Raw genomic sequence first — 24,047 nt, forward strand, 5'->3', positions numbered from 1 at the left:
TTAGTGTAGCTGGTAATTTCTCTGGCTCCTGCAGCAGGCCATTTGTAATAGGCAAGATTGGAGGCACATTGTAATAATTCATATTCTAATGGTCTTTATTCGTAACAATGTGTGACTTTGCAGTATTTCTTAGTAAATAAACCCTTAGACATGAAAATAAAGGACGAATGGAAATCTGGGATACGTATATTTGTCTCAGAGTGTTTGCAGGCTGAGAAATGAGCCCCCTGATGGAAGCAGTGGGAGCCATTTCAAATCCAACAGGCTCATATTATCGTAAAATTCTGTTGACATATTTGTAAAAACCAGCAAGTGTTCGGTAAGAAACTTTTGATCTTTTTTATTTTTTATTTTTAGATTTTTATTGACGTTCTTTTTTTTTATATCACACAGATTTCTGAATATACCTCCCCTGCCACACAAATGTACTTTGAATTCTCCCTAGTGACAGAAACAAGTTAAACAAAACCAATCAATACAGCAACTGCCTATCTGCTAGCACAAGGCATTTGCCCCTACCCCCATTTTTCTAGTGAAAGGAGGAAAGGTGGGTTTTGCCATCTGTTCCTTGAGATTATGATAACTCATAGTGATATAGATTTGGAGCCAGGTGACATCTTGAATGCCATATAACCAACCCCTCTCATTTTACATATAAGGAAACTGAGATTCAGAGCAATGAAGCTCAGGGTCTCACAACTATTGAGTGTCAAAGGAAAGATTTGATCCTAAGTCTTTTGACTCTTTTCTATCCATTGTGTGTGCAATTAGTCAGACCAGGTGCTTTTTCAATATTCTTTTTCTTTATGTTCTCATAATCATCATGGTTTAGTAGCGACAACACTAGCTTTTAGAGTCAATAAGCTCCGAGTTCAAATTCTGCCCTTATTAAAAAAAAATGTCACCTCACAGTGTCTCAGGCAATTCTTTAAGCCAGTAATTTACAGAGTAGTTGCTCTTCTAGGTGGGTGGATGGAATTTCCTAATTGGAAGTTCCCCAAGCAAAAAAAAAAAAAAAAATCAGATCAGAAGCAAAAACCAAACATACATACATACAAACAAAAAACCCTTGTAAATCTTAAGCAATAATCCAGTCTTTCTTCTGCTGATGTCTACATTACTCAGTTCAAATAGGTCTTCTTATGCTTCTCTGAAGTCTTCTCAATTTGGGTTTCTTACAGTATGACAATATTTCAATATCTTCACATGTCACAATTTAGTTGGGCATAGAATTTAGCAGCCCAGTGACCCCCAATGCCAGATTAAATAGAAAATAGTTGATTTTTTCCCCTAGTGGATTCAACCACATTTTCTTTTGACTTTCACATAAAGCAAACTAGAGGATATTGATGAAAATGGAAGCCAAAGTTTTCCCCTTATTTAGATTAGGTATCAGCTTCTCCTCTCCCTAGTCATGGTCTTTAAGTAGGACCTTCCTGGTTCTCACTAGCACCTGAGGGCTAGCTAAATTGTGATTTGGTCTTCACCCCCACCAGAAGTTAGAGGAAGCTGCTGCTGCTGTGAGTACTCCTAGTTTAACAAGCAAAGGAACTAAATGATGTGCTCTTGAGTCTTCTGTCTGCTTTACAAACTTCCCTACTTCTCCTGCTTGGCTTTTGACAACTCAAATGATTAAATTCTTAGGAATCTGTTTCCTTTTGGTTCTTGTTTACCTGTCTTGTTTCTTGTCAGCTATGTTTTCATGACTTCTGGTCCCTGAGCAGGTATGACCTGCCTTCCCCCTGCCTGGTAATGGCCCTAATGTTCAATGTCCAAGACTCCAATATGTTCAAACCCTTCCTGATTTCAATTTCACTGAATCTTTCAACTTTATTTTGTATTCATTTATCGATATTTATATTATTTTCCCTCAATATAACATAAGCTTCTTAGGGGCAGGTTCTGTTTCATCTTGGCCTATTTTATATTTCTTTATTTTCATATTGTTTTTCCTAAATAAGAACTCCCTGAGGGTAGGGACTGTTTCATTTTTTTTTTTGTCTTGATATACACATAATTGGATTACTGAGCACTGCATTTTCATTGATCATCTAATGCAGTATCTGACATAAAATAGGAACATAAATACATGTTGGTTGATTTATATGTATATATATACATATATATGTATATATATGCATACATATGTATATATACATATATATGTATATATATACATACATATGAGAAAAGCCACTGATTTTTTCCTTTTTGTTTTATTATAGTTAATTTGAAAAGGAGGCTATTCCCTAATCTTTTCAGAATTTGGTAGAGGCATTATCACAGCATGCTATTTATTTTAGTACTTGCCTATAGAGAATCACAAATAAATTTCTTTATTTCCACCAGTGGAAATGTGGGCACAAGAATTTCCATAGGTTATATTAATAAGTACTCTGACCCACATGTCCTTTCGTGGTCTAATTTAGATGCTTATTGTTCCCATGCAGATACTACTGGGGGCTCGTAGCTATATCATTTAGATGTATCAAGTCATATGATTATTGTGACCAGATGGTAAATTCACTCTTTGGGTTTTGACATTATGGCCCAGCATGCCTTTAAACTTGACTTTCTGGTCCACAGGTTAGGAGGAACTTATCTTCAGTGGAATAGGGGTCCGTTGAATTGTAATCTCATTGGCATGGGAAACTTTCAGATAAAGAAACTCCAACTCCCTTTACCAATGGCATCTTTCCCATAATTTATCATCTTGCCTACAGTGCTGAAAGTTAAGTGACTTATCCAAAGCCACACAGTCAGTGTATGTTCAAGATAAGACTTTAACACTACTGATTTTAAATCCACTCTGTCTACTATACCAATTCTCTTTTTACCTCAACAAACTGTCTTAATCCTCAATTCTTCCTATATTCCTTCAAAGCAAAGTTAACTCTTGAAGAGCTCAGAACTGGAATCACAGCTTCAAATTGTTGGGGATTTGTTGGGAGTGCAGACAAATTGCCCCAACACTTTACTCTCTTATTTCTTTGATTTCTTCCTTTTCCTTTAATTCTCATGTTAATATTCAACTCCTTTTTTGGGGGGAGGGGTTACACTTAATTCAATTCAGTAAGAATTTATTAAGTTTCTTTAATTGAATTTATTAAACTCTGCACACACTTGATAATTGTTCCATGTTCTGACAAACACCCAGGGACTACTGATGGACAGCCTCAGGAGAATGTCCTAATAATCCTTTATAGCCCAAGAGATTATTCACAACTATGATGAGCTGTGAATCCTATTAAGCAACTGGCATCCCATTAAGCAACAGGGCAGAATGGCATATTAGAGGCCTTCCATTGGAAGTTAGTTCTAGTGGCTCTGTTCCCCTCTTAAGGATGAAAAAGTGTTTAGGTGGGATCAGTGCTGAAGAATTGTGCCAGAATGTGAATGCCAAGGCCACTCCAAGCTTCATTATTCTTGACTGTAGTTTTAAATGATGATGGCCTTAGACAGTATTTTTTTTTCTTTTTTAAGTTTGTATATTAATGTTTTTTCAAAAATTTCCTCTTACCTATTTGACCACTCCTTAAACACTCCTGCTAGGTCATCATTCAGGTTCCATTTTTTAACCTGGGGGGTCTCTGAAGGTCTTATCATCGGCTTTCTCCATCTATATCCTTTCTGTGTGACATAGTCTTGCATATCTTCAGTTATCATTTCTCTATACAGTTTCTTTCTCTCTCCTCTCTCTGTGTCTCTGCCTCTCTGCCTCTATCTCTGTCTCTGTCTCTGTCTCTCTCTCTGTCTCTTTTTTTCTCTCTGCCTATCTCTATCTCTGTGTATGTAGCTCTCTGTCTCTCACCACATACATATATTTACCCCTAATTTATTTATGAATTTTTATTTTGCATCACCAATTGCTTCTGGGAAAGCTCTAGTTGAATATTATTTAGGTATTTCAAACAACAAGCCCAAGACTGAATTCATTATCTCTCCTCTCCCAAACTTACCCTTATTCTAAATTGCCTTATTTCTGTTGTGGGCCTGATTCCTTCTTTCTATCCAGGTTCACCACCTTGAGACCATTCTCCTTTTTTCTCTTTGTATCTAGTTGGTTTCCAGGTCTTATTGAGTGTCATGGTAACTCACATATTTCCTCTTCTCTCTGCTAATCTACCTATTTCCTTAGTCTAACCCTCCATCACCTCTTACTTGGATTCCTGGCTTCTAGTCTCTCCTACCTTTAACTCATCTTCCACATAATCTCCAGAATAATCTTCCTAAAGCTCAAGGATATCTGCTGTGGTCAAGAATTTTCAATGGTCACCTTTGCTCTAGGATAAAATATAAACTTATTGGCTTGACAAAACCACTCACGATTTGGCTGCAGCTTGCTTTTGCTGATTTATTTCAGATCACTCTCTATTGTGCACTCTCTGTTCCAACCAAACTGGCTTCCTTCCTTCCCCCGATCTTACATTCAATTTACTCTCTCCATTCCTTTGCCCAAATTGTTCTACATACTTGGAAAACATTCTAGATTAATATTCATCTCTTAGAATCCTTTCAGGTTAATTCTGGGGACTACCAACAAGACCCACTTGTTAGTGCTTTATTCTGACTCAAATTACATTGTATCCATCTGCTGCATTCACTGAACAGAAAGAAAGTTTCTTGAGAGCAGAAAGCAGTTTCCTTTTTTACTTTGTATCTGCAATACTTAGTGTAGGACCTTAGGATCATAGGTACTAAAGTACATAGATACTTAAGAAATAATTTCTTATTGAAGGGGTTTATTGGCTATTTGTCATGCTATGTGTAGCATGAATAACCTGGCAAGGTTCAGGGAAGGAACACAATGGTTCAGGGAAAAAAGGTGTTTTAATATTCTTTCTCTATTAGGGAATGGTACATGCTCTTCTACCTTAAAAAAAATCAGTTCTTCATAGATTTTGGCTGTCAAACTTTTATCAAAGATATTTTAGGTAAATGTTTTCCCCACCATTAACCCCTCCCCCAATTATAAGTACATTGACTTTGCCCATTCAAAGGCTTTTAGATTTTATGTGCTTGAAATTGTCTGGTTTGGGCCAAATTTATGGGAAGAAATAAACAGAAGTCAAATGGGATGAGTGAGCATGGTTAGATTATAATCTGCATCATGGGAGAAAATTACTACTTCAGTGTTATCAGAGATCCATTGAAGTGTTGGAATATTATCTCCTCTGTTTCTTATTATGAATTCCCACCTCCAATCCCACCATAATTATAACAGATGTGTCCTCTGATTCTCCTCTGCTTTTAAATCATGTGATCTCTAAAATTTGGATCATTTATCCATTTGGATTTGAGAATGGCTTATGGGTGCTGACCTAGATCTATTTCTTGCTACATCTTTCTGATTTTCTCACTAGTTCCTGGTGGATAGAATATTTCTCTGCTCTCTCTTGCTTTTCTCAAAAGAAAATGGAAGGAATTCATGTAGCAGGTTTGAGTTACCCAGGTGTTATGTGTTTGGATCCATAGTCATATCCTTTGCTTTTCTGAAGCAGAGGTGCAGAGTTCTTTTTTTAAAAAAAGAAAAAGAAAAAAAAAAGGAATACAACTGAAAATAATGTGTTATGGATTGAGCTCAGAGCTATACATCTGATCCTTGACAGCTGAGCTCAACTTTCCTGACCCTAGAGGAGTGATAGCTTATAGCAAGCCCCTAGACATGACACAAAGCCTGCTGTGAAATTCAAGAGAGCTGGGGAGAAGGAATCTCTCTAGTTCTGACACTTATTCACAACCTGGAAAAGTCATCTAAAATTCAGTATCATAATGAAATGGGAATAATAATATTTCCATCATCCAGTGCTTTGTAAAGAAAAAAAAAAGTTTGTCACTGGAGTATATTGGAGACAAACTGATTCAGGAAATCTGGTTGTTTAATTTTCAGTAGGAGGATTCATATCTTAGAAATCAACAAATACTCCAAATCAAGACTTGGCTTATTGTTATTGGCTAGGCAAAAGAAGGTGATAAAGAAAGTGTTAATGACTGAGATTAAAATAAAAAATGTTTCTTGAGTACATTTTTATTGAAAAATACTGATTCTGTGTAAATGTGATTATTTAAAGAACATTACTTAGGAAAAGAAATGAATCAGGGAGAATAGAGTGCAAAAGAGGTAGCCTGGTGATATGATATGTGGGAGAGACCTCTTCTGTTTTTCCCACACAAAAAGAGACAATAGTAGATAGTTCAGCTTATTCATTCATATACTGGTATAATTTTGAAATACGTTGTTAAAACAGAATAGTTGAGTCTTTAGTAATTGTATATGTTCCCAGGTATTTTAATGAAGATAATAAAGTATTTGTTCCTTATTTATCTTTTAAAAAATATAATTAAGTTTCTAAAAATTGCCTAATTATGTGTAGGGACTTAAAAATGGTTTTTGAAAATGTCTTTTGTTGTTTCACATCAAAGTCACCTCCTACTATAATCCAGCTTTCCCTAGTGAACCTTTCCTTGTAAAAAAGAAAAAGAGTTGAACAAAACCATCTGGAAAAAAAAAAACAACACTCATCTGACAACAATCTGATACGTGCTGTTCCGTGCTCATGGTTCCCGACCTTTTCAGCGCTCATGGTGCCCCACCTCTTCACTGAGAAGAGGGAAGTATTTTTCATTATCAGTTTCCTGGGACCAAGATTGGTCATAGCAATTAATCTGAGCTAGTTGCCTTCAGGTTGTTTTTGCTTACATTATTGTAGTCACTGCTTGCTTATATTGTTCTCCTTATTCTGCCTACTTCACTCTGTATCTGAGAGATAGTGGAGTATCATGAATTATCTCAAAGTCAGGAAGCCTGGGTTTGAATACTGACCTAGATATTTATTAGCTACATCATCCTGAAATAGTTATTCTGAGACTCAAATTCCTCATCTATAAGAACTGGATATTAAAAGTGGTCTCTTCATAGAGTTGTTGAGAGCAGTAAATAAGATTGTACATGTAAAATGCTGTAAATTATAAAACCCTGCATTCGTGGAACTATTCTTGTTGTTTCACACAATATTCTCCATATTTCTTTAAAGCTCCATATTTGGTGTTCCTTTCCATATTCTGCTTTTTCAGGAATTTATCCCACAACTTGCTTAGTTTTCCTCCAATCAATGAGCACCCACTTTATGTCCAGGGTTTTGCTATCCCTCAAATAGCATCTCTTTTGCTAAAGACAGGATCTCTCTTTGAGTCCTTGAGCTCCATGAGGACCTTTCTTCACAGTACAGTTATCATCTTCAACAAAGAGGATAATGATTTCATTCAAGGACAATGTCTATTTGAATTCCGTCAAAGAATATCATCAACATTGACCACAAAATAAAGATAATAATAATAATAATAATAATAATAATAATAATAATAATAATAATAATAATAATAATAATAATAATAATAAAAATAAACAATAATTAACAATAATATTGACTGACATTTATGTGGTGCTTTGTCAATGTACATGATCTCATCTGAAAACAAAATTGTTGAATATTAGTAAAGGAGTATTTCCAAGGGTTTTTTTCCTTTTATTTTAAGAAAAGAGCGAAATCTATAAATAGTCCAATTGTAAATCCAATCTTCCCTACCAGATCAAGTGACAGATCAAGTTAGCTATTCCCTGCAGCTGGCAAGTTCCCTCATTCACCTCTTGTGTTTCAGGGCAAAGATTCTCACCCTCATTGGCTGTAGCAGCCCCGAGATTCCTCTTTCACTTAGGACTCTGATACTTTGTGAAATTCACTGTCTTGAGATGGAATAGAGTCAAATTTTCTGGGAAGGATGTTTTAAAAATTCTTTGGGATTTCACATCTATTAATAACAGTTCCAGTTATATAAGCTAAGATAAGGGCAATCAGAGCTCTTGCTTCAGGATATGAACTAATCGCTGGCAGGAGTTAGTCTGGACAAAGAATTGTGCTTTGACTGAAATCCAGAGGGCATAGAGTCATCAGGGTCTATACCTGAACCCATCAAAGATCCATGTTTGACCTTAGGTGATGTATTTAACCCTTGATGTCTCAGTGATTTTTAGAAACAACAGATCTCTCTCTCTCTCTCTCTCTCTCTCTCTCTCTCTCTCTCTCTCTCTCTCTCTCTCTCTCTCTTGTTTTTCCTCTCCCCTTATCCATATGTGACAATAGCAAAAAATTTATGAATATTTTTATAACTCTGGGAGCTAGATGCCATTTGTTATTATCCCCATTTTACAGATGGAGAAGCTAGGTCTGAGAGACTTTAAGGAACTTGCCCAGAGTCATGCAGCTCATAAATGAGACCTGATTTAAATGTAGGTCTTTCTGACTTTAAGTTCAGTACTCTCTCCATTGATCCATCTCAATGCCTATATATGACATATTGCCTATATTACACATAAAAATATAATAGAGATAGCTATATTTTAAGCATATGTATATATCTTTATCTTTCTATCAGGTATATCTATATCAGTTCATTTATCCTTCTATCTTTCCATTTTCTATCTATCCATCTATTTATCTACTTATCTATTTCAGGAATGTTTTGATGGCCAAAAGAGTTAATGTGAATTTATTCAGCATTTGGAAGGATAGTGTCTAGAACATGATGGTTCTACTATTCTCTGCTCTAGTCAGGCCACGTATGGAATTTTGTGTAGTGCTGGTTACCATAATTTCAGAAAGACACTGACAAGATGGAGCGTGCCTACAAGTGGGTCCCTAGGATAATGAAAGACTTATACATTTTGCTTTATGTGAAATTGGTGAAAGATTTGAAAATACTTATTCTGGAAAAAAAACTACTCAAGGGAAATGATAACAGTTTTTAAGCAGTTGATGACCTATTGTATGGAAGAAGCATTGGTTCATAAGAAGATAGTTTTAGAGCCCTAAGAATGTTAGAAGTAATCTAGCTTAAGATTTTTTTTTTCTTTTGATAAACACTCTGATTTGAGTAGTAAATGGCAGAACCAAGATTTGACTCCAAGTCCTCTGACTCCAAATCCTGTGATTTTCTTTTTTTTTCCAAGTAAATTCATTTATTTTTAATACATATTACTTTATGAAACACGTTGGTAGAGAAAAATTAACCAAAATGGAAAACATGGGGGGGCATTAAAAAAAACAGTAAAAAAGAAATGAACATAGCCTGTGTTTATTTACATTCACTCTCCTCAGTTCTTTTTTTTGGAAGCAGTGGAATTTTCTGTCCAAAGTTTACTGGGATTGCTTAGAATCATTGAACCATTGAGAAGAACCAGGTCTTTCATAGTTGATCATCACACATTCTTCATATTATTGTGCACAATGTTTTCCTGGTTCTGCTTGTTTAGTTCAGCATCAGTTTGTGTAAATCTTTCCAGGCCTTTCTAAACTCAGTTTATCATTTTTTTTATAAAACAATACTATTCCATTATCTTCATATACCACAACTTGTTCAGGACATTCCCCAATTGATGGACATCTATTCATTTTCCAATTCTTTGCTGTTACAAAAAGAGCTGCTACAAACACTTTTGTATATGTGGGTCCTTTTCCCTCCTTTAAGATTTCCTTGATATACAGACCCAGTAATGAAATTGCCCTTTGGGCATAGTTCCAAATTGCTCTCTAGAATGGTTGAATTACTTCATAATTCCACCAACAATGTATTAGTATCCCAGTTTTCCCACATATCTTCCAACATTTGTTATTATCCTTTCCTATCATCTTAATCATTCTAAGATGTATGAGGTGGTACCTCAGAGTTGTTTTAATTTGAATTTTGTTAATTTTTTCTAGTTCTATAAAATAATTTTTGGCAGTTTAATTCCTCTGGGTTTTTTATCCTCTTTAATATTCCCTTCAAAATATTTATTTACCTTGTTTTGGAGGAGAGAACTAGCAGCAATAAATAGAAGTTGCAAAGTGACAGATTTCAGTTGTCAGGAAAAACTTCCTAATAATTGTTCATTCATTTCAGTTGTGTTTGACTCTGTGTTTCCACTTGGTATATTCTTGGCAAAGGTATGGCATGCCATTTCTTTCTCCAGATCACTTCAAAGATGAGGAAACTGAGTCAAAGAGGACTAAATGACTTGTTCAGGGTCACATACCTAGTTTTAGAGGGTAGATTTGAATTCAAGTTTTCTTTACATTAAGCTTTGTACTCTGCTCTGTAGCTATCCTAATAATTAAAGTATCAATACACACAGCACTTATGTGGACCTACTCATTGGAGGACTTGAAACAGAGGCTGACTCCTTATTAGTTATAGTGTAGGAGGCAATTCTTGGTGACATACTGGTTAGAGCAGGTGACCCATGAGATCCATTCCTATTCTGACATTATATAAAATGAGAATGGTCAACAATGTCTGCTATTGAAAAGAGGGCAGGCATCAGATGGGGAATGGCTGAATAAGTTATAGAATATGAATATAATAGATTATTACTGTTCTGTAAGAAATAATCAGCAGGATGATTTCAGAAAGGCCTCAGGAGACTTATATGAACTGATGCTATATGAAATGAGTAGAACCAAGAGAACATTGTACACAGCAACAACAAGATTATGAAAAAAATCGATTCTGATGGACATGACTCTTTTCAACAATGAGCAGATTCAGGCCAGTTCTGATGGCTTGTGATGGAGATCCAGAAAGAGGACTGTGGGAACTAAGTGTGGATCACTACATAGTATTATCAACTTTTTGTTGCTGTTTGGTTTTTTTTTCTTTCTAATTTTTCCCCTTTTTGATTTGTTTCTTTTGGGGGGCAGCATGATAAATGTAGAAATATGTTTAGAAGAACTGCACTTTAACCTCTATTAGATTACTTGCTATCTAGGAGAGGGGGAGGTGGGATGGGAGGGAGAAAAATCTGGAACTCAAGGTTTTGCAAGGGTGAATGTGGATATATTTTGAAAATTAAAAGCTAGTATTAAAATAAAATAAAAAATAATTTTAAGAAAGAAAGAAAAGAGGGCAGAGAAATATGAAGATTAACTCTGCTTTTAAGCTCTAAGATACTATGCTGCCAATATTGCCAATGTGCTTAGAATAGAATTAGTCATTGTTTCTCACATAGGCCATCATTTCAGTTTTATGAATCCCTCCTTATCTATTTGCTTGTCCTAGTTACTGTGATTCTGAGAAACATTTAGCAATAGCTATTGCTAGGGAAAGGAGGGACAGAATTCTCTATCTGTTTAGCATGATGGTGTTTTCAAAAGTTTGACAGAGAAAAAAAGACTCCATTGGATCTATCTGACCTTGTAGGCCATTAACTTATACCTTCTCATGCATGAGATTTGATTACTTTTATCATTATCTTAGCTTGTGTAAGTTATATGTCATAAAATTATCCCATCCTTTTAATTTCATCTACAAACATTTGTCTTATTGACCTTCAACGAAGTTGTTGTCTGCCTCCTTTTAAGTCTCATTAGCTATCTCATGAAATGAGAAATTATCAATATTTAAGATGCATCTTTATATCACCACATTTTATGCCTCTCTTTGATTCATGGGAAAGGTAGGTGGGACTGTGCATAGAATATCTTGCCTGGAGTCAGGAAGGCTCAATTTCAAATGTAACCTTAGATATTTATTAGCGGTATGATCTCGGGCAAGTCATTTTTCCCTGTTTGCCTCAGTACCCCCCCTCTGTAAGATGAGTTGAAGTAGGAAATGGCAAACCATTCTAGTACTTTTGTCAAGAATTTCCTAAATGGGTCAATCAACTCTGAAGTGATTGAAATGATTGAATTATAACAACTTTGATTCATCCTCACCACTAGATGGCACCATAGCAGTGAACTTTAATTTTGGTAATCATTTTTTACTGTCAGAAAAATTGTAGAAAGATGTAACGCACAGCTCAACATTCAAGCTCAAACTGAAGATTAAACATCATTGAAATGAGGACAGTTTGGAAATGTTGGAATTTATTGTTTGAGGTTAAATCATTAAAGATATATTATGGCATATGTAAGGTACAGGAAACTATGCAAAGATTCAACCAATTGAAATCAATGAAGCATATTAATGTTAGACTTGAAGTTCCCAACAGTTGCGTACATGATCAATACTTTTAAAAATTCAATTATATTTATACAATTAATATTTAATAAATGCTTCTTGAATGACTCAATTAATGTGACTCATTATTTTATGGAATTCCCATGGGATCTATAATTCCAAGTCTCTCCATTGGAATCTTAAAACCTAAATGGGATTGACTTCAAGAATCTCTTAATAGGGAAGAAAAGAGGCAGTATAACGTGTGGTGATGAAATAAGTTGTAGTCAGGAGGCCCATCGGTTTAATTCTAGCAGAAATCAACCAATTATACAATTAGAGACTTTATGGCCTTTATTTTCCTTATCTGCCAAAAAAAAGAATTGGAATCAGAATCATGGAATTTAAGAGTGTGAAGGGATGTCATTGGCTCCCTGGTCTAAGGCAGATATTAACAAGACTCCTTCAACAAGACAAATGGTAACATGGCCTTGGCTTGAAGAACTCAAGGACAGAAAAACTAACTTCCTCCCAAGGGAGCCCATTCTATTTGGATAGTCCCAATTGCTAAGGAGTTTGCTCTAACATCCCATTCCACTCAACAAGCATTTATTAAATGCTTACAGAATCCTGCTGATTATTTCTTACAGAACAGTAATAATCTATTATATTCGTATTCTATAACTTATTCAGCCATTCCCCAACTGATGCCTGCCCTCTTTTCAATACCAGACATAAATTTATTAAATTGAGGAATATAAAGATAAAAATGATATAATCTGAACCTTCATAGGACTTATGTTCTACTAGAGAAATAGAATAAAGTAAGTTTTGGCTGGGAGGGAATAGGAGTTAACAGCCATAGAGGTGAACAAACTCTCACATAAGAACTGAACTGAGAGTTGAGTGTGCCTTTGGAGGGAGCTAGAGTTTCCAGTGTTGATTATATGAATATAATTCAATTTTTTAAAAAAGTGTCAATTGTGTGTCCACAAACATTGAGAAAACCAAGTCTGTCTTGAGATACTTAGTTGATTCAATTGGATGAATCATTCCATAGCTTCATATACTGTATCATATACTGCTAGAATGATAGTAAAGAGTGAGAGCATTCCAGGCTTGAGTGACAGTCATAGCAATGCAGAAAGGTGGAAAATGGAATATGTTCTAGAGGAGGGGTTCTCAAACTATGGCCTGCAGGCCAGATGTGGCCAGCTGAGGATGTTTATTCTCTTTCTGGAAAGAGAAAAATTCTTACAGATGAGATTGTCAAATATTTGTGGACGGCTGTCACACTTGTGTCTTATCCATTCTTCCCCTTTCCTCTCACACCCAGGATTTCCTTCTTCAGACTAAACATTTCAATTTCCTTCAGTTTATCATTATGACATATTCTCCAAATACTTCCAACCATCCTCTTTATTCTGCTCTGGACATTCTTTTAGATCTCAGAAACTGAGCAGGGTTGGGCTTGTTTAGTACTTGAATGGGAGACTGCATGGAAAAACTGTATACTGTAGACAATTTCCTTTGGGATAGCAAGGCAGTAGGGCAGAGAATTGGGCTGGGAATAAGAAAGACTCATCTTCTTGAGTTCAAATCCAGCCTCAGATACTTCATACCCTGGGCAAATCACTTAATCCTGTTTGCCTCAGTTTCCACATCTATAAAATGAGCTGAAAAAGGAAATGGCCAACCATGCAAGTGTCTCTGTCAAAAACACCCCAAAACAAAGTCAGAGTCAAACATGATTGAACAACAGGATACTCTCCACCTTGTCAATGTTCTTCTTAAAATGTGGTACTCAGATTTGAATAAAACCTTCTGATTTCATCTGATCAGACTTGATAATCACTGTTATAATATTCAATCTAATTAGATTTAGGCCAACTCATTACCTATCTTTAAGTGGCTGATTGTCATTCAAAGTCTGGATTTGAATCACATCCTAGATATAACCACCAATTGGGAGAGTGGGCTAGTCACACAAGCTCTCTGAGATTGGTCTCTGATAATCCTTCTGGTTGAGACATACTTTGATGAGAGCAGCCCTGAGGCTATTTGATTTTCAGTACAGTAATCTATCTGTTATATATCTATATATCTATATATCTATATATATATCTATATATCTATATATCTATATCTATATATCTATATCTATATCTATATCTATATCTATATCTATATCTATATCTATATCTATATCTATATCTATATCTATATATCTATATATCTATATATCTATATATCTATATATATATATATATATATATATATATATATATATATATATATATATATATATATATATAGACTATCTATTCCTTTTTAGGTATACTTATCTACTCCAGTGCTTACCTAAAAGTGTTGGGGATTCAGTGGATAAGAGAATTGCCTGGGGCAAATGGGAGTTAATAATTTATTGAATATCAAAGGAATGCTAGAAAGCCAATTGTTAAATTTTCAGGCTTTTTTACACCTCAGATATCAATTGTTGATTATTTAGACTTGAGAAAATGGTGGAGCAAAATGATAATAAAGATTAAAATGAAAAGTGTGAATTTTCAGCTTGTGTTGTTAAATGTTTATATTTTGCCAAGGTTACACAACTAGTAAGTGTCCCAGGTGGGAATTTGAATATAGGTCTTTTGGATTAAAGCATTTGGGTGGTGCCATAGTGCACAGAGCGCCAGCTTTGGAAACAAGAAGACAGAGGTCTCAATCTAGTCTCAGAAACTGGTTGGTTGGTTGGTTGGTTGTTGTTTTTCGTTCTTGAAGAACACCAAAATGACATCATTATGTTAGAATCAAGTTACAATGTCTCTGTTCAGATCAATAGGGGCTCAGAATACTCTGCCACAGTCAGATACAGATAATCCCTGTAACATTTGGGATACCTTCTCTAACTTTGCACAACTCATATTCTTCTGGGTATTTCAATTCTTTTTTGGTCATAAAACACAGCATCTTCTCTGATGAGGGCACATCATTGCTGGGAGGTTCTGTGCTAGTATCTTCCATGTCAGATTCTAATTTGACATATTCTAATCTTCCAATTCTAAAGTTCTTAAGATAGACCTTGGCAGTGTGCCTTGTATTACTTTTTCTGGCCACCTTGTGAGTACTTCCCCTGTGTGAGTTCTCCATAAAATAATCTTTTCAGCAAACATACATTTGTCATTCAAACAATATGACCGGCCCAATGGAGCTGTGCTCTCTGTAATAGAATGGAAAGGCTTAGCAGTTTAGTTCGAGAAGGAACCTTAGTGTCTGGTATCTTATCCTGCCAAGTGATCTTTAGAATTTTTGTAAGATAATTCCAATAAAATCAACTCAGTTTTCTTATTAGCTTTGTGACCCTGGGCAAGTCACTTAACCCTGTTTGCCTCAGTTGCCTCATCTATAAAATGAACTGGAGAAAGAAATGGCAAATGACTCCAGCATCTTTGCCAAGAAAACCTCAATAGAATCACAAAAAATTGGATATGATTGAAGTGATGGAAGAACAGTTTTCTGATTTCAAGCTAGCCCTTTACTATGCTGTGATACATATATACATCTTATTCCTATGTGTATCTATATATGTCCATAAATCTATATGTATATATATATATATATATATATATATATACATACATACATACATATATATATATATATTTATATATATATATATATATATATATATATATATATATATATATATATATATATAGATGTCTTAGACTATATAGACTTATAGAGATATAGAAAGAGGAAGTAGAGGGTGTTAGTAAGAGGCTGTTCTTGGAATCACAAAGACTTTGAATCCACATCCTGTATCTTGCCACAGACTTGTAATCAGATTCTGGGAAAGTCTCTTAATATCTCAGTTTCCTTCAAACAAACAAACAAACCCCTAAGACTAAGTCACAGAACAGGTACCAAACTCCCTTTGTAGAAGGAGTTGACTCACTGGAATGGTCTTATGCCAATAAAATTACATATTTGGTCCCAAAATTAAAAAAAAAAGTAAATAAACTAGCTGTAGTTAAATTTATATTCATATATTGCTGTTTACTTATATGTTTATCAACCAAGGATTTTTAAAACTGGAATTATTTATCATGTTTTAGTTGTGATCCTTACTTTTAGAGGACATTGAAATAGGACAGATCCAGAATAGTTTGTTAGAGCTTCAAAAAGGTCCCATCCCACAATAATTCTTAGACATCCTCTTTGAATCTATCTCCTGAAGATACTCAGATAATAAAAAAACTGAAATCAGCCTTTTCAATGATATTTTTGGCACATATCATTCATTACTCAGCATAGAGGAGCAAATGAATAACTTGGTGCACCTTGATTTAAAGTTAGTCTTTCTTGGAAGTGGTCCTTGCAGGTCTTTTTTATTTGACTGTCCCATAAAGCAATGGAGAGGTCTGCTTGTAGGTGTGAGCAGTATGCAGAAAATGTGTCATCAGGGAACTGATTGAAAGATGTCATCAAGGAACTATATAATAGGGTGAAAAGATAGACTGGGGATGAGATGAAGGTAAGAGATGATAGGTGGACAGCCAAAGTTCTCCTTGGCCCTACCTGGGTCAAGGGAAGGCAAAGAAAGATAAGGAAATATTAGGAGGATGCCAATGGCAAATTTACGGGAAGATATGGACAGGAAGGGGACAGAAGTTTCATGTGCATGGATTAGGATTGCAATAATTTTTCAAAAAGTTTCAATTGTTTTTTTTTTTTTTTTTTATTTTCCAAGTGCATTTAAAGATAGTTTTCAACATTCATTTTTGTAAAACTTTGTGTTCCAAACTTTTCTCCCTTACCTCCCTCCTCCCCAAACACCGAGTAATCTGATAGAGGTTAGATAAGTTCAAATCTTTTAAATATATTTCCATATTTGTCATGTTGGGCAAGAAAAAAAATCAGACCAAAAGGGAAAAATGAGAAACAAACAAACAAAAAAAGGTGAAAATACTATGCTTCAATTCATATTCAGTAACCATAGTTCTCTCTATGGATGTGGATGGCATTTTTCATCTCAAGTCTAATGGAATTGCCTTGAATTATTTTGTTATTTTAGAGGCAAGTCCACCATAGTTGGTTATCACATTATCTTGTGATACTCAGCATCAGTTCATTTAAGTCTTTCCAAGTTTTTCTGAAATCAGCTTGCTCATAATTTCTTATAGAACATCATATTCCATTCCATTTCATAAACCATATATCATAACTTATCTAACCATTCAATTGATGGGTATCCACTCAATTTCCAGTTCTTTGCCTCTACAAAAAGGACTGCTACAAACATTTTTTTAGATGTGGTTCCTTTCCTTTCTTTTATGATCTCTTTGGAAACCAGACCCAAAAGTAACGCTCCTGGATCAAAGAGTATGCATTTTAGAGCTCTTTGGGCATAGTTCAAAATTGCTCAATTGGAATTTAAAAAAAAAAAACAACATTTTATTTATTTTATTCTGAACTAAGGAAAGAAACAAGCATTTCTCTAAGATAGTACAATAGAAAAAAGATGATTCTGCATGAAGTTGCAAATCTATTATGTACAACTTGCTATTTCTTTTAAATACATAATACAGTTATCATGTAACTTCCCCCAACCTTTTTCTTCCCACTCCCTGCCATAGATATGGTTACTATTAGACACAAATATATATACATGTATGTGTATGTATATATATATATATATATATGTATGTATACACGTATGTATATATGTGTGTGCATGTATGTGTGTGAAACCATTGTATATATCCTTCTTTTTATCAGTTTTCTCTGCATGTAGAGAACATTTTCCTTCACAGGCCTTTTGTAGTTAATTTAAATGTTTATAACTGTCAAAATGTCTCAATTGCTCAAAGGTGTTTTTAAAACAATATTGCTATTACTATATACATTGTACTCTTGGTTCTGCTCATTTTACTCTTTGTTATTTTGTGCAAATATATCTATGTCTTTCTTTCCCTTTCTTCTTTCCTTCTCTTCCTCCCTTCCTCCCTACCTTCCTCTGTTCTTTCCTTCTTTCCTTGCTTTCTTCCTCCCTCCCTCCCTTCCTCCTTTTGTCTCTTCCTCCTTTTGTCCCTTCTTCCCTTCCTCCTTTCTTTCCTCCCCCCTCTTTCTCTCCCTTTTTCTATCTCTCCCTCCCTCCCTCCCTTCCTTCCCCCCTTATTCATCTTTGGAAACAGACCTAGCATTGGTATTTCTGAATCAAGGAGCATAGGCAGTTTAATGACTCTTTGGATATAATTCCAGATTATTCTCCAAAATAATCAAATTTGTTCATGGTTGTATCCCACTTTTTCTATATTTTACCCAAGATTTGTTTAAACGTTGTTCAGCAGTATTCAAAAAAACATTCAAATTTTTAGCCAGTCTGATAAGAATAAAATGATATTCCATCGTTGTTTTAATTTGAATTTCTCCAATCAGTAATAATTTAGAGCTTTTTTTATATGGCTATAAATTGTTTTAATTTCTTCTTTGGAAAACTTTCTGTTCACATTCTTTGACCAATTATCAATTGGTTCTTAGATTTGACAAAATTCTTTACACATTTGAAAGATGAAATCTTTATCTGAAATATGCTGTCTATAAAAATTTCCTCACATTTTCCTGTTTTCTTTATGATCTTGGATACATTTATTTTATTTGTACAAAATCTTTCTAATTTAATGTAATCAAATTATTCATTTTAGACCTTACATTGCTCTCTATCTCTTGTTAATTCATAAATTATTTACCTATCCATAAGTCTGATAGGTAACATGTTCCATATTTTTAAAAAAACTTTCTTGAAATCCCTCTTTATATCTGGATCAAATATTTATTTTGATCATCTTATCTTGGTAAATGGTATAAGATATTGGTCTATGCCAAATTCTTATTATACTGCTTTCTGGCTTTCCCAACAATTGTTAACCAAATAATGAATTTTTATCCTAAAACTTAAGGCTTTATTCTTGTTAAACATAATGTTACTGCAGTTATTTGTAGTTGTAAATTATATGTCTACTCTTTTTCATTGATCTACCCTTCGGTTTCTAAGTCAGTACAGATAGTTTGGATAATTATTGCCTTTTACTATAGTTTAAGATTTAGTACTGCTAAAACATTTTTTGCATTAAAAAATTCCTTTCCTATTCTTAACTTTTTGTTCTTCCAAATGAACTTTCTTATTTTTTTTCTAATAATGTTTTTTGGTACTTTAATTGGGATGGCATTGAATGAGTTTAGGTAAAATTGTCATTTTTATTATATTGGCCCTGCTTCCTTGTGAACAATTAACATTTCTCCAATTATTTAAATCTGATTTTATTTGTAAAAAAAAAAGGTTTTTAATATAATTTTGTTCATATAATTCTTGGGTTTGTTTTGGAATCATTAAAAAGAATTTCAAAATTGATGAACTATTTGAGTATATGTGAATGGATCTGAAAGCAATGACTTTCTTTCCATAGAACTTGAAGCTTTATCAATATATACTGCAATATGACTTCATGGATAGACAGCTGGCTTTGGTATCCAGAATATCTGCCTCTGTCACATTTTGGATGTATGGCTTTAGGCAAATAATTTGATCATTTTGTCACAAGAATATTTCTAAGATTGTAGAGTAGATGTCAGTCTCCATTGGTAGAAGAAGTCTCTCACTGATGATGTCACAGATCTGTTCCAAAAACCCAAACCAAAGCAAAAGGTGAGAGGAGACTGATGTGACAATGTATTGAATCTGGAATTGGGAGACATTTCAGTTAGAATCTTTATTCTTAAACTCAATAATTATATGAGCATGGCTGAGCATTTCCTTTATCTGAGCCTCAATTTCCTGTAAAATGCACATAAATTTTCTAAGGTAGCTATCTTGCAAAGATGTTCAAAGAATTTTAGATTTACAACTGGAAATAATCTCAGGGACCGTGAAGTCCAACATATTTTTAGAAAGAGAAAACTGAGTCCTAGAGAAGTGATAATAAGTGAAAGAAGAAAGATTTGAACCCAGACTCTGACTACCCATTGGTTTTCCCACTACACTTGAGGCTGTAGTCAGATTTTGAAGGATTTTGAATAGCAATCTGAAGAGTTAATATTTTCCATTAAAGAACATAGGGAGCCAGGGACAATTCCTAATATGGGATCGAGATGATTATGTATTTTAGTACAGGGCTTCTTAAACTTTGTCCACTCATGACTCTTTTTCACTCAAATTTTTATACAATCCCAAGTACATAGGAATGTTAAATAGGCATAGAAATTAAACATTTACTAATAACAAATCATAATTTTGTGACCCCCAAATTAAATTATGAGACCTCATATGGGGTCATGAACTACAGTTTAAGAAGCTAAGCTTTAGAAAGTTGTTCAGTGAGCTTCAGGGTACTAAACACATAATACTTTTGAATGTATTTAAGTTTCATCACTCTGTTCAGGAAACTGAAGCTTGGAGTAGTTAGGTGGGTCAGAATTTGAACTAAGATCATCCTTATTCCAGTTGCAGCATCCTAACTACCCTTCCACATTGTTTCTTGAAAGGAAAAATGAGTTTCAAATTAAATCCCCAGGAAACACAAACTTAATTTTTTAAGGAAATGTTTCCTTTTGCTTCATAACAAAAAACTGCCACAAAATGTCTTTGCAAAAGTTCTATGCTCTTGAGAAATCATAATGCTGCTCATTTGAAATTCTAACATTGAGACCAGGGACAGTGAAACTTTGGTGTGATTTCCTCAACAAAACACATAAAAAATCCCTTAATAGAAAACATCTGCCCAAAATGTTGATTAGTAATTAACTGATCTTCTGTGCTCTGGGATTTATTTTAATCACTGCATAAAAAACAGTCCTAGGAGGTCATTCACAATTATTGTGCCTTCCAAGGCTAATTTCTGTAGTAGATTCTCCCGATGCCTCTGTGTTTTGAAATGTTGACAGTATGAATGTCTGATGAAGTTCCTGCAAACTTGTGGGACTATAGTCGGAGGGAAGCCAGAAAAGTACAACTGATTTAACTGTGAGGGAATATGGCTGTTTATTAGCCTTGCTGTCCAGAACAAGCTCAGTCAAGGTACATCCCAGTGGGGAGATTGAAAGTCTTGGAGATTCATTCTGGCCTCTTTGTATTTCTCTTCCTTTTCTAATCCATCTTCCACATGGATGCCAAACTGGTGTATATTCCCAATGATCAAAACTGGCCATGTCACTCAAGAACCTCCCCTATCCCTTATAACTTCCAAGATAAAAACACACACTCTTTGTCATTTAAAGCCTTTTTCACTATTGGTCCAGTCTGTTTTTAATCCCCACTGTGTAGGCTTTGATCTGGCTAAATTGGACTTTCTTGCTGTTTTCCAAATGTACCTTCACACTAGCCATGGATGCTCTTCCTTTTTCCTTTAGAAACCCTAGATCATTCTTCATAGTTCAATTTGAGTGCCACCTACTTCAAAAGATCATTCCTGGTCTAACCAGTTATTAGTAACCTTCTCCTTTAAGTTACTTTACTCAATTTGCATATATTTTCTATTTCATTTACATACAAATATTTTGCTTCCCCCTGTAGAATGTATGGCAGCTAGGGAATGCCATAGTACATAGAGCAGAGTCTGGAATCAGGAAGATTCATTTTCTTGAGTTCAAATCAGACCTCAGACACTTACTATCTGTGTTACCTTGGACCAATCACTTAATCCTCTTTGCCCTCTGTTTCCTCGTATGTAAAATCATCTGGAGGAGGAAATGGAAAACCATTCTAATATCATTGCCAAGAAACCCTAAAGTGGTATCAGGAAGAGTTATACAATGATTGATTACAATGAAATTGATTGATACAATGAAATGATTGAACAGTTCCCTAAGGACATGCCCTGTGTATATTACACATATAACACAGTATATGGCACATAGTAAGTTCTTAATAATTGCTTCCTGATTAATTGATCTTACAAAAGTGTTGCTTTTTATCAAAGCCCACTAAATGGATTTCCATAAGCACAGTGTGTAACAGCCAGCGAACATGTTCCTTGGGTATGGATGTCCTTAAGCTTGGTATATTTTCCATTCATGATTGTGTTAATCTGTGATTTAAGGGTCCAGATCTTTTTAAACCAGTGCTATGCTGTGTCTGTGCTGAACATGAACAGAAGAGAATAATAATTTGTTTAAAAAGATGCATCCCCAGCTCCAGTGACAGCATAAGGCTATCCATCCTTCCACATGCAGCCCTTCCAAAGTATCAAGTGAAATTAATAAAGCCAGCAAGACCCACCCCAATTTTTCCACCCTTACCTCCTCTCTGTACCCCCCCTTCATTTTGTACAAACACTCTTGTATATAGTATTTCCTTGGAAAATGAAATGACCATGTGATTTATTTAAAAAAATTACTATCAGATAAATTACAAAAGAGTAGCAAAGCAGATATACTGTGGCTCATTTCAAATAATTATTTCCATATTTCTTTCTCTAAAAAAACTTCTTCCTTTGTGAATATATGAAGCAGGGAATCAGGGCATACAGTTGTTTCCCAAGAGCTTGTAATTTTTCTCTATTCTGCTAAAATGGGAATAGCAAGTATTACATCTAGAATATTCCTAGTAATAAGGGAGGAGAAAATAAAACAGCAGAAGGAAATCTACTAGTTTCCTAGAAAGCTTTGATTTTCATAACTGGCAATCTCTTTCAAACACTTGTCTCTTACTAGGTTGGCTACTTTGGGTTCAGAGGAAAGATATGGCATGCAGATGGATATTTACCTTCTAGCTACGGGGTAAGAAAAAAAGATGGAGACCTCTAAAATATACAATATTGTGTGAAGGAGAGGCAAGACAACATAGTGGGTAGAAAGTCAGCTTTAGAGGCAAGAAAGCCTGGGTCTAAGTACCAATTGATACTTAATGACACAGTGGTTAGCACTTGTAAGAGCTTAATAAATGCTGTTGACTCACTGATTAGCTTGATGATTTTGGGGAAGCTTATTTTCTAGTGTTACCAGGCCACTTTCTAAAATTGCAGGTGAGAAAGATGTTGCCGGTGCACATTGTTGCAAGGAATTTCCATAATGAGAGTTTCTCAAAAATTTAATATACTATAATGTAAATAATAATAGTTAACATTTGTATAGAGCTTACCAGGAACTATGTTCAGTACTTTCCAAATATTATTTCATTTGATTCTCACAATAACCACAAGAGGGAGATGTTATTATCCCCATTTTACAGATGATAAAACTGAGGCAAGCAGAGGTTAAAAAAATTTGTTCAGGGTTACACGACTAGGATCTGAAGCTATATTTGAGCTCAGGTATTCCTGACTTCAGGGCACGCATCCTATCCACTACACCACCTAGCTACCCAGCAATAATGAAATCCTGGAGTCATTCAGCCCCATCCACTCTCAAGATATAACTATATGATAAGTAATTTTTTAAAATGGACTTCATCTATGAATTAATTGGCATAAGGAATTTCTAATAAGAAAACTCCCTCTACCAAAGTAGATTACCAACTCCTCTGCCATGTACAGTCTTAGAGAAATGTCCAGGTCACTTACTGCAAGATTAAATGATTTACCCTTCATCACATATGTGTGACCCATACATAGCTAATATATGTTGGAGGCAAACGTATAACCCAGAATTCCAAGTGAGATTCTCTGCTTTATTATCTCAGTTCTTATAGGTAAATGTATCAGAGAAGCACAAACCAAAGAAATAAGGAACTGGATGAAGAAATTTGATGAATACATTTGATGGTATACCTAGGAGTATAAAATATTAGAGATGATCTAGTCTTAAAAATGGGGAAACTGAGGCCCAGAGAGATCAGTTAACTTGTCCTGTGTTATATCATTGATCGGTAGCAGAATCTGAAATGGTCACTCAGTTATATTTCAGGTCTTTGGATTCCTAATCCAGTGATCTCCCCACTGCCATCTTGGTGAGATAGGGGAAGGACTGGATTTAGGTTTTCATTTGCAATGAAATGAGATTTCATTGGTCCAGGGAATTCTTAGTTGAGTAAATTCTCTTGCAGAGCAGCAGTGTATAATCTTAGAGAGTCTTCC

This window comes from Sminthopsis crassicaudata, chromosome 1 (genome assembly GCF_048593235.1).
Source record: "Sminthopsis crassicaudata isolate SCR6 chromosome 1, ASM4859323v1, whole genome shotgun sequence".
NCBI classification, from domain to species: Eukaryota; Metazoa; Chordata; class Mammalia; order Dasyuromorphia; family Dasyuridae; genus Sminthopsis; species Sminthopsis crassicaudata.